This window comes from Sus scrofa, unplaced genomic scaffold, assembly GCF_000003025.6.
Source record: "Sus scrofa isolate TJ Tabasco breed Duroc unplaced genomic scaffold, Sscrofa11.1 Contig41, whole genome shotgun sequence".
Lineage (NCBI taxonomy): Eukaryota > Metazoa > Chordata > Mammalia > Artiodactyla > Suidae > Sus > Sus scrofa.
The window spans coordinates 141,093-151,896 of NW_018085197.1; positions in this window are offsets into that span (position 1 = coordinate 141,093).

Genomic DNA, 10,804 nt, shown 5'->3' on the forward strand with positions numbered 1-10,804 from the left:
CACATCTGCAACCTACACTGCAGCTGTGGACATTTAATCCACTAAATGAGGTCAGGGATTGAAGACACATCCTCACAGAGACACTATCAGGTCCTTAACCAGCTGAGCCACAATGAGACATCCAATGAGGTATATATTAATAGTGATTCAAACCAAGAGAACACAAGAGGCTTCCCCATAAAGAGAATATTGAAGATACCACTAAATGAGACCCTGAAAGTTTTTCAAGTTTACTCCCCAAAATAGTGTGGCAGAGGTCAAGGTTTCAAATAAACACACACACACACACACACACACACACACACACAGGCAATTATAAGAAGATAGGCAGAATATTCAGATCTCAAAGACCAAGGAAGGGAAACGTTAAGTTCCCCCATGAGGCATTAGTTTGAGGTAAGAAGCCTCTAAAAATATTTTTATAAGTGTTTTTGCTTAACTGTATACTACCACCCAAACAAATAAAATCAGCCTATTTTGGCTATTTAGGCCTGAGATGTCTTTTAGTATAATTTAGGAACTCTCAAGAGTGAGCTCTGTTAAGTATGGTACATTGATGGAGCTAGAGTGAAAACTGTAGGTTGACTTTAAAGAGTTCAGATCAGCCTCCTCCCCAAACTCTCAGCTCAGACTGTTTAGTTTCTTTAGCACATTTCAGGCTCAACTAATATCTTTCAATCAGGGGCATTTTTCCCCAGTTTTATTATTATTATTATTACACCAGGTGCCCATGATAAGTTTAATAAGGGGAATTACTCCCCAATATCTTTCAACCAGCGATCCAGGATCAAGGTGTCTGTTAGGTACTGCCATATAAAAATCAAGCTCATCAACAAATGCTAGGAAAGTCCAAAAACCAGGAGAAAATTGGCCAAAATATCTTGGACTCTCCAAGAATGTGGATGGGCAAAAGAGGTCTCTGCTTGTACAAAGGATCCAGACTCTCACATAATTCATGCATACTAGGGAAGTCTGCCATGAGGCCCTTTGTTATTGGTCACCCAAACTGACAACTGAAAAAAAAAAGCACCCATAAAAGTTGAGAGTATATTTTATCTGGTGAACAAAACAGGACTTAAGCCTTGGACACAGTATTTCAATTTCAGATAATTCTGAGTCAATACTCTGAGGAGGCAAGAGGGGTGTGCAGGCAGAATATAAAGGAGTTTTTGCAAAAAAAAACCCACCAGCTAGTTGGAACCAAAAGATTATTGTTAATTAAAGAAAACTCAGTATCTCAAGTTAAGGAATTAATCCCTTTTCCATAGATGGGAAGATACAACATCTCAGCTCATTTTCATCATTTATTATGGATTCACCTCAGCTCCCTAGGGACAGTATGCTATGTTCTCTCATCCTGTGTCTCCTCAGGGTGCACTGTTGGGGCTGGCTGTAGTGTTGGGCATTGTTTACATCTTGAGTTTTACTCAAAGGTCACTGTCCAGGTATCTGTAATGTAATGCTTGATAGCTTTCACATCCTTTGTTTACTGATATGGCAGGTGATATTTCTTATTCACCAGTCTAAGGGAAAATGAAATGGACCACTCTTAAAGTTGTTCAATCAGGGATGCATAATAAATTTACAAATACCTAAAAAAACTGGCTTTGTCTGCAATGGTCAGGGAAATCAATTAAACTTTTAATAGATGGTTCTCCATGTGGTCATGGCCTCTGACTGCTATGTGGCCACCTGATGACTTCTGCACTATGTGACCATGATGAACCAACACACAAGCTGGCTCCTGGTGTAAGTGGTTTTTTGTTGATTGATTGGACAGATCCTTGTCATTTTCTGGATCCCATTCTGTGGTTCAGACGTCATGGATCACTTCATGTGTGAGTTTTTCCCCTGAATCGCCTGCATTGACTCTTTCCTTGTTGGTCTTGGTTCCTGAAATGGTGCAGTAGTCCCTGTGATCACTGTTGTAATGTTGTTGGTATCCAGTATGTTCATCCAGAGGACTCAGTTCTTCAGGGAGGAAGAAATCCTGTCTGACAGTAGCTCCATCGTTACAGTTTTGCCGTGTTCTTTGTGCCTGTATTTTTATGATTCTGTGACTGGTAGCTACTTTTTCCCATGGAGAAATCCATAGCGTATTCACTATTATTGTTACTCCCATCTCAAATGCTGTTCCTTACACAGTAAAAATATAGCAATCACAAAGGCAACTAAAATGATATTAAACAGGTATGCAAATTCAGATAATGCATGACCCAAAATGAACATTTTTTCTATCATAATCTTTACATTTTCATATTTTATAACTCTAAATTTCTTTCCATACCTCTCATTTGACACTAAAAGCACCTACAAGATGTTATGATTACCCCATTCCACACCTAAAGAACAATGAAATTCAAAGAACTTAAATAATCCACCCATGATCAGAAACAGAGCTAGTATTCAGAGCTCCATTCTTCTAAAGCCAATTTTGATTTTCTTTCAATAGTTTCAGTGATGTCAGAGAAAATGCCATTCCCTCAGAACATCTCTTATTTTGTAGTAGTGTAAAATTTTCCTTTCACGAAGTTCCTATTGTGGGTCAACACATTATGCATGGTTCTAGGATCCAGAGGTTGTGAGTTCCATGCATGGCTTTGCTCAGTGGGTTAGGGATCCAGTGTTGCCATGAATGGTATGTAGGTCCAGACCCAGCTCAGATCCTTCCTTGCTGTTGCTGTGGCATAGGCTGTTAGCTCTAGCTCCAACTTGACCTCTAGCCTGGGAACTTCCACATGCCACACATGGGGTCCTAAAAGGAAAAAAAAAAACCAAAAATGTTTTTTTCATTATGTAGTTATACACTATGCCTATAGAAAAAAATCAGTGTGTTCTCAGAAAGCTGTATGGTCTACTGGTACCTAGGATGCTATGAGATATGAAATAGAAAGAAGATACTTACCAGTACTCACTTGACACATAACTGATACAACTATTCAAGGTTTATTGGAGTTCTTATTCTCTTTGGAAGAGTTGTCAGTGATTAAAAAATTTATTGGCAAACTATTTAAAGTGATGTGAAAATTATGAAATGTTCTGAAATGGTTATAAAAAATGCTATAAAATTAAAATTTTGTGGTATTAATTTACAGAAATTAATGGAGTATCAGAAAGTTTAATTAGATCATAGGGCCTATAAGTCATCATTGAGCCTAAACACTCTTCTTCCACATCCTCTTATCTTTTTTACATAGAATGTTTGGGTGCATGTGTTTTATTATATTTGGTATACAGAGGTATTTTTGATTATATGCCATAGGCAGTGATAATTTTTAGATTAACGGTTATTGCTTGCAATTAACTGCTTGTTCTTTTCCAAAGCACACAGTAAAATATATCTGTAAAATAATTTCACTATTAGATATTTGGCTTTCCACTTAGTTCCTTGAATCTGGAATCCTCTTTGAAAACTGACTAGATGAGTTATAAGGAATATGTATATTAAAAAAAAAAAAAGCAGGAATCATTACTCCACAGTTGACCAAAGAAAGGATTTCTCAACTAAACAAATACCTAACTTATAAGACTTTGTTGTGAATTAATTGTGGCTCTTTTCATAAATGAAGTCTTCTTCTAAAATAAAAATAAATACAAATGTGCATATATGTCCTAGATGTATTTACAGCTTCGTCTTTTGACAGAAAAATCTAACTCCCATTTAATGGTTATCATATGCTGTATTGAAGAAATCAGTGAACCATGGATATAGTGATATTTAGCAAGTATACTGTAGTTATGAAAACATGATGGAGAAAAAGAACACTAACTTCATAATAAGAAGACATGAATTTTCTTTTACACTATGCCATCATCTTCTATATTAACCTTAAACAACTAGCCCCATTTCTACAAGTAATTTATTTAGGTAAATTGGAAGGTTTTTCTAAGTTCTGCAATTCTGCCCAAGCCAATGTGTTAATTGCCATAAATATCATCCTATATGCTTTTTCTTCAATTATAAGTAAAATTAGAAGAGTTCTGAGACCAATTCCACCTCTCATTTCTGGTAAGCAACTTAGAGAATGTCCTTATGGGATGAAAGACTTTTGCAATGGATTAATACCATGGGAGCTCTGCTCCTGAGTGCTTTGTTATTTTGAGACTGTTTCTCTACCCATTAAAATACATGAAATTGCCCATAAGAACAATGTAGCAGGTACCTGGTTTTTGTTAATTGGTCTCTGAATCTACCAAATATCATACCATACCTCAATTAGTTTCTGATCAATTGTGCTAAGATCCATATACAATTCCTCCTGCTTTCATTCTGGTTTACCCTTCAAGTTTGAGATCCTGTGTTGCTGTCCTTTTAAGGTTTTAAACCATGCCATTCTTGCATTTATACTCTGGAAACAGCTTTTTCAGGTATTACTCCAGGAACTTCTCTTGTGAAAATTGTCTTCATGGGCAAATGTCACTGATTTAGATCTAAACTTTACGCATTTTCCATTTCCTGCTACCATAGGTCTTAAGGCTAGACTAGATGGATGTAAGCTTTCTAAAACAACCTCTATATCCATCACTGTAGCTATTTAAGTAGATACTGGATCACCACTTAATGAATGGATATCAATCTCTCATGAGGTTGGGAATGATGACTTTTTCAATACATTCTAAGTCTCTGAACAGTGGCTTTCATTCCAGAGTTAGAGGCAAGTTCAAGATATTTCCAGGATGACACTAAATTAAATCTACATTCCTTATAATTTATTAGATAATCTCAAATGCTCATTCAAGCTGTCTTTGCTGTCTACCATCACAAATACTATTTTGGCACTAAAATATTGGAGTGTTTAATCAGAGTAGGTTGAGTCCTGTGGCTTCAGCTTTCTTAACCTATTTTCCTTCATGACACATGCTGCTCACAGTGACTACATTCTCTGGAGCCCATCCAGAGTTGTGTAAATTTTTTTTATTAGGGCAAGCATATTGGAATATGGTGAGTGAGTGAAATTCCTGAGTTTAACTGAATTATATTTATTTATAAAATAATTTCAAGTACTGATATATATTTCATTAATATACAATTGCTTTAGGCCTTACAACTGGTGGACTATGAGAGTATCATGACACTTTAGTGTAAACCAGCAATTTGAAGATAAGATACCTGGCCCACGATTCAGTGACCTAACTTTTTACTTCCCCTTTGAAAATGGTGCTCTTATCCCCTGTGTTGTATTTTCTACTTATAAATTGTGAATGTTATTGCCTAATTTTATCTCTTCTATAGCTATACTTTGAGATTAAATTTAAATGATGAATAAAGGCATTTTACCATTTTTGAAAATCATTTAAAAAAGGAATTATTTCCATCATTATCTTGTTCATCCAATTCCAGAATTGGCACAGGAAACAACTTCTTTGAAGATGTACTGTAATTTTACTTGGTGTGAAGTGCCAGTATTATAGTAGGGTTTAGAATGATCACCTACAGTACATCAGAAAATGATATTTAAATATTATGATGAGTGTGACTGATAGATCACCTATAAATAAAATATTTGAATCCCTTTTGTGGCTCAGAGGGTTAAGAACCCAAAATATTGTCTGTGAGGATGCAGTTTTGATTCTTGGTCTTGCTTAGTGGGTTAAGGATCTGGTGTTGCTACAAGCTGTGGCGTAGATAGCCACTATGTGGCTCAGATGTGCCATTGCTATGGCTGTGGCATAGACCAGCAGCTGCAGCTTGATTTGACCCTTGGCTCGGGAACTTCTATATGCCATGGTTGAGGCTGTAAAAAGCAAGTAAATTATAAAGAAAACAAATTTAAATCAGATAGCTACCTGTTTTTTTTTTTTTTTTTATACAGCAGTCAATATTCAGACTCCATATTATGCTCATTTGTTAACAAGATTTCAGATGTGATCCACTTGCTGTTTTTTTTTTTTTTTTTTTTTCCTCATCGTAGTATTTGGTCCTCATGAAGACCTAAGGGAAATTTCTAAATTAAAGTGAAAAAAATAAAATTCTCCTCTGTTTTTCAGTTATGTGAAATAATTGGTGTGTTGGCATGATCTGCTAATGGTGGTGAAATAGCCCTAATGTCTAATTAGCCACAGTTTAGAATCTTCACAGCATTTGCCTATAATTAGAATATGTGGTAGCACTTTTAAGGCTCAAACAAAAGGCCTTATGCAAACGTACTATTTATAAATATAGCTGAGCTAGTTGGCATGTTTAATCTTACAACTTCTTTCTTGGTGAACCAACAGCTGCTGGGGATCCTTATTATAGCTGAGCTAGTTGACATATTTAATCTTACAACTTATTTCTTGGTGAACCAACAGCTGCTGGGGGTCCTTTCCATGAAGCTGTGTCAGACAAATTCATAGGTGAGTTTTTTTTTTTTTCCCTGGAACTCATACAATCATAGACTCCCAGGTTTAAATTGATCATAAAAATTTATATAATCACTTCTCACCCTCAAACATACATTCATATACATCGAGTCCAATAAATATTCATAGAATGAGTGAACTTGTAGTAGGTATTTATAGTCAGTAAAAAGTTTTATATGTGTTTGCGTATATGTGTCTATATGCATATTGCATTATCTATCTTACCTAGTAGACTATTTCTTTTTGCTTTTCATATTAAATTTCTATTTTTAGAGTTTTAAAAATAGAAGGATTCCTCTGCTTAATAAGTTCTTGCATGTTGAACATGTATGCAATGTTTTTTTTTTTTTATCCAAATCTGTGGAAGCAATAAGTTTATGGATTATGACTGTGTTAAGTTATGCACAGAATTTTAAAGAATAAATATATTGAATAATAAATATTCTAATATCTTAAAAGTAAAAAGACCCAATATCACTCTCTTACCCAGAGGCAATTAGTATTTTCACACTTATCCTATGAATTAGTCAGAAAAACCTGGAATGCCACTTGGTTTTCAAATGTTTATTTCTGTTTTTCAAAGCGAGTAATGCTAAACAGCATAGGAGGATGAAAACACTTGAAAATCATGCATATGCTCGCCCATAAAGAATGGCAATTCATAAGCATTTACTTAACATGTAGCAGGTTTCAGACACTGTAGACATTATTCCAGGCACTATGGTGAGAAAACAGCTAAATAGCATATGTATGTTTTTTTTCTATTTTCTTTTTTTTTCTTTTTTTTTTTTTTGTTATTCCCCCAATGCAATTTTTTGTCTATTGTACATCATGGTGACCCAGTTACACATACATGTACACATTCTATTTTCTCACATTATCATGCTCCATCATAAGTGATTGGACATAGTTCCCAGAGCCACACAGCAGGAGCTCACTGCTAATCCATTCCAAAGGCAACAGTTTGCATCTATTGTTTTGGTAGTAACCAGGGAGGGTGTCACCAACAATACATGTATTTCCCCAAACCGGCTTGTTTATGGCAGATATTTACTGACAGGGTCTTTCTTTCCACATTTTATTTTTTATTTTATTTTATTTATTTATTTATTTATTTTAGGGCTGTACTTGTGGCATGTGGAGGTTCCCAGACTAGGGGTCAAATCAGAGCTGTAGCCACTGGCCAACACCACAGCCAAAGCCATGCCAAATCTGAGCTGCACCTGTGACCTATACCACAGCTCATGACAATGCAGCATCCTTAACACACTGAGCAAGGCCAGGGATCAAACCTGCATCCTCATGGATACTAGTCAGATTCATCTCCACCAAGCCACAATGGAAACTCCCTCTTTCCATATTTGAGAGCTGAGGGTTCAGTTGTGAATTCTCATGGAAGAGAGAGTAACTCTTACCTGTATAAGTGACCTCTCAGCTCACAAGATACATCTGAGAATTACAATGTGTAAGTTCACAAACCCAGAGGAGGGTTCAGACCCATGGGACACTGAGATGACTTATAAAGTCACTTGGAGTTGGAACCAAGAGGAAAATCCAGATCTCACACAGATGACACAGTGGTTTCTCAGTAAATTACACACCCAGTTTTGCCCTATAGCTTTTTCACAAGTGACAGGTGCTAGGTGTCTGAAGAGATGTAAATCATCATGGAGAATGTAAGAGAGAATGGAAACAAGGACTTAGGCAAGACTGCCAAGAACATGCTCCTCAATAACAGTGACCATTTTATTTATAAAAATTGAGACTGTAATTCTTTTCTCATTAATAGTTATCATTCTTTATTCTATTGCACTCAGTTCAGGCCTCAAGTTGTTCCTTGGCTGAATGGATCTTCCCATGTCTCCCAACAATGTGACTGAATTTGTTCTCTTGGGATTCACACAGAATCCACACTTGTGGAAAGTGTTCTTCATGGTCTTTTTGTTCATTTTTCTATGTACACTGTTGCCCAATCTGTTCATTGCTATTACCATCTCCGTAAGCCCCCCACTTTTGACTCCTTTGTCACTTACTTGGCCTTCATAGATGCCATAGATGTCACCACCCCCAAAATGACTTTGACCTGCTGGTATCAGAGGACAACCATCTCCTGGGTGGCTGCCTGACTCAGCTGTTTTTAGAACACTTCCTGGCAGGATCAGAGATCATCATCCTTATTGCCATAGCTTATGACCACTATGTGGCCATCTGCAAACCTCTTCACTACACAACCATCATGTGACATGGGCTGTGCCAGCTCCTGGTTGTGGTGGCATGGATTGGGGGGATCCTGCACTCCACTGTGCAGGTTCTTTTCACACATGAGTTGACCTTCTGTGGCCCCAGTGTCATTGACCACTTCATGTGTGATTTCTTCGCACTGTTGGAACTTGCCTGCAGTGAAACCTACACACTTGGAATTGTGGTGGCTACTAACAGTGGGGGCAGGTGCTTGCTCATTTTTTTCATGCTGCTCATTTCCTACATTGTCATTCTGAGCTCTCTGAAATCCCTTGGCTCTGAAGGAAGATACAAAGACATTTCTACATGTGGCTCCCACTTTACAGTAGTGGTACTCTTCTTTGTCCCATGTATCTTCACCTACATGCATCCTGTGGCTACTTACCCTGCGGACAAGTTGGTAACTATGTTCTTTGCAATCCTCACTCCCATGTTAAGCCCTCTCATTTATACAGTGAGGAACACAGAGGTGAAAACAGCCATGAGGATTTTGTTGGAGAGGAGAGTAACTCAGGCCACTCATGATGCCTAGAGGTGAGGATTTCTAGATTATACTTGTAAATTGTGAAAGTTTAGCAATTTTGCTGCTCATTGATTGGAAAAATGACTAGAACTTAACATTTGTTGAATCTCAAATAATAATGGCTAGTTATTTATTAGGTACTTTGACAGCTTTTAACCTACTTTACTAAGGCTTCAATATTCACATTCATAGCTTCAGAATAGACAATGGAAATAACTTCTTTAACCCCCTAGTTCAATGATTGTAGAATATGCTTTTCTCAACTGTCTTACTCCTTCCTTACCAAATTCTTTGTATATGTTACTTGAATGAAATTGGCTTTACTCTAGACCTTCATATGAGCATTCTTGAATTGCTTAACTTGTTGTAAACCAGATAATGGGTAAAAATTCTTTGATAGGTACCCAAGGAAGGGAAGGAACAGTTGGGGAGTGAAAGTATCACCGCTGATTTTTATTTTTTTTTATTTTTTGCTGCACTATGAATTTACCAAATGTGAAAAGGGAGACATTCACAAAATAAGGAAAAGAATAATTCATAATCTAGTTACTTTCATGGCTCAAAAATTAAGCCAGACATTTTGATATTCTTTTTTCTTAAAGCTAGATTTAGTTGATTAAAAATGCTATTCTTTATTATATTCTGTACTTATGATTTTAGAATGTTAAAAATATCCTTTCTTTTGTGAGAAAATAGTGAGAATACATGATGGTTGGTGTTTTATGAATTTTATTTCTTAATGAAAACTTATTGTCAAAGTTGTTCATATATGTGAAATTGCAGACTCTGGAAAGCACCTCCCTGCATTATCTGCCTCCTGTTAGGAATTCTAGGAGACCTGTGATGATTGCATGCTTCCTCCGCATGATATGGCTCCTGGAATGAGGGGAAGAAGAGATAGAGAATGACTAAAGTTTATTTTATTTGTTATTTTATTTTATTATTGAAGTATAGTTGATTTACAATGTCGTGCTGTAATTTGCTCTGGTTACTTCAATAGCCTTATGGCACACTTTTTTTTTTTCTTGAATATAAAGAAAATGTTTTCTTTCTCCATACTAATACCGTTAGAAACAAGAAGGGTAACAATATCTCATCAAATTTCAACCGAAAGGTATATGGTCAGGTTCCAAATCTATTACTCAGTTGTTCTTGGTCTGATACATACATTTACATAAAACCAACCCCTTACCATCTATCAAGCATTGTTCCTTCAATTGATTTACTCAAATACTAAACTGGTATTTTCATTTTTGTTATCTTTTTTTTTTCTTCAGAAAAACAAACTGAAACCAAGAGAGGTTTACTAATTAACTTGCCTTGCATCATATGTGCTTACTCCATGATATGTGTGAGAAAAACTAAAATGAAACTTCCTTTCAAAATTTCAGCTACAAACTTCAAACTCAGGTCAATAAAACACAGTCTTTTTTTCAAAGGAAACATAGTTTCCTGCTTTACGTTTAGGTCTAGAGATAAGAAAATTAACTGCTATCTTAAAGATTCACTTTACCCTACTAGAAGACGGTTTTAAATTTGTTGTATCTTTGTTTCACATGAAGCATTACATTTTTGCACTACAATTTTTTTCCTCTCTTTGAATGTCTGAATTATGCCACCTTTTACAAAAGACTAACATTAGTATGGATATATATATATACATATATATATATATATATATTTATGTATTATATATAT